Genomic DNA, 2,270 nt, shown 5'->3' with positions numbered 1-2,270 from the left:
TTCCATAGATCATTGCAGGGATAAATTTACCATTGTATAGTTTGGAATGAATAACAGTTTCATACAAGTTTTCCCTTTGTTTGGATCAAAAATTTCCCAAAGTGCTCTTGTATTCAGAGGTAGGGTTTGTGCAAGGTAATTAGATCCACACATGCTAACTTCATTGATGGATTAATCTTTCGAAGAATTTATAGATAAATATGTAGTTAAGGAGTAGGGATTGTTTGGAGGAAGCAGTTCACTAGGAGTATGCTTTTGAATGCTATTTTTCTTCCAGGCCTCTTCCCTTGTGCTCTGCTTTCTGGCTTCCATGAGGTTAGTAGTTTTTCTCTGCCAAATCCTCTTACCACTGTTTTTGGGTCTTGGAGCCAGGCAATAATCTATTAACGCCTCTGCAATTGTGAGCCAAAATAAATTCTCCTCCTTTTAATTGCGAGGATCAAATGGTTTTTTTCCAACAATGGAAAGCTTACTAATACTGTATATTCTCCTTCCTTCTGTTCTTTTACTTCCTCCAACCCTCTCTTTCTTCCTCTATCCTTCTCTCAGCAACCAGTTCTCAAGGGAATGCCTCTCATTCAGAGAACCAGTTGGATAAAGATTCTACACCTTCTAGTGAGGGTGGACCATTTCCAGTGACTTATAAAGGGCAAGAGTATTAAATCTCAGATATTTTTGCAAAACACAAGACAACTGTCATTAACATTTTAGTTGCATAATCTATGAATTGCTAAGTGAGATTATCATGTAATACATTCTATAGCTTACCCACCATCTGTCCAATCTCTTTCTTCACCCTAATTGCTCATTTATTGATTCCTAACAAACAAAATTATGTCAAAACTTTGCTTCGGTCTTTACTTTCTGGGAACATATCCCAGAACATTTTTGTTTCTTAAGAGATGATTAAGTCAGAGTTTTTGTTTTCTTTTTTCACTCAGATTGCACCTTGGTATTACTCTGTGTCTTATAAGGTCCTAGGCAGAAATTTTAAGACAGTAGAAAATATTTCCAGTTATTTCCATGAAAATTAAATATATCCTGTGAAAAATTGTTTCATTCTGCTACAGGTGCAAGTTGGAATTGAGGCCAATATCCTTGAAAATATGGTGGTGTTAACGTGATTAGATGTAAAGTTCTTTTTTGTACATTACTCAGCAAATGGTTAGAGCTACGGAACTTCAGAATGCAACCAGAGAAAATAGAAATGTAATTTTATGAGCAATAGTTGTTTAATATTTTGGCAGATATATGATAGAAAAATAAACATCAGAACTTAAACTCTGTATAGAATGAAATGAAGACAGAAAAATAGGCTATGAATAAGAAGAAACTATAAGGATCATTGAATTATTACTTATGAGATCAAGATTTGGGTTTAGATAAATAAATCAAGTATGGAGATGTAGTTTGAAATTATAAGGTAATAAAATTCATGATTTCAGATATTTTGCATTTCTAGATAATGACAGAAGCAAATTAAAAATTTGTATTATTTTATTACCTTTTTTCTGGAATAGGTGTTGTTAGTTATATTGTTGATACTCTACATGATCAGAGAAACTTCTCTAGTAATGAACTACAGAAATAATTCCTGAAAGTATAGCCTTTAGTTATACTGTTGAGATATGGTAGCAATTACATTTTTTAACCAATTCATTACAGCCTTAAACCTTTTAAATAAAAAATTTATTTTTTAAGATTTATTGTAAGAACAGAGAAAATTCAGAGAAGTCAAAAGGAAAAGAAACAAATGAAAATTATATTGAAGATAACTCAAAGAGAAGACTATTTTTTAAAAAATTTTGTATAAAATTAAACCCATTTTATGCTCCTTTGTGGCATTTTAAATATTAAATTAAATTAAACTAACTGTAACAACCAAAGTCATATCTTTCTTCTTCAGAAAACCTTGCATTATGAAATGTGAAAGGCTACATAATTTTCTGTGATGACCATTTTGACCAACTTTTCTAATTAGATTCTTAGCTTAAATAGAGGTTTTTAGAATAAAGCAGACTCTGGTTTTTGTTCCCAAAAAATTATTACTTTTCTATTCTATACACAAGTAAAGTCTTTATAATAAATTTATTGTATCCTTAACCATTTCATTATATTTTTTTTAGGCGGGATGTTAATCAGGATATATGTTCAAATACAAAATTATATTAAATGCTAAAGTTAATGGCTTTGAAAATACAATCACTAAATTCATATTAAGAAATCAAGGCAAGTTATTCAAACAAAACATTCACTTTTTAGATGAAGAA

General features: G+C 30.7%; 1 pseudogene; it reads right to left on the bottom strand.

Annotated features, from left to right (window-relative positions):
• Positions 1-1,532: 1,532 nt before the first annotated feature.
• LOC147825092 (small nucleolar RNA U3) lies at positions 1,533-1,610 on the bottom strand (annotated as a pseudogene).
• Between the last annotated feature and the right edge of the window lie 660 nt (positions 1,611-2,270).

Source organism: Heterocephalus glaber, unplaced genomic scaffold (assembly GCF_053883595.1).
Source record: "Heterocephalus glaber isolate CG9 unplaced genomic scaffold, H.glaber_assembly_v1.0 deba00001509, whole genome shotgun sequence".
Lineage (NCBI taxonomy): Eukaryota > Metazoa > Chordata > Mammalia > Rodentia > Bathyergidae > Heterocephalus > Heterocephalus glaber.
Note: the sequence above shows the minus strand (reverse complement) of the source record. Positions and strands in the feature narration are given on the sequence as shown.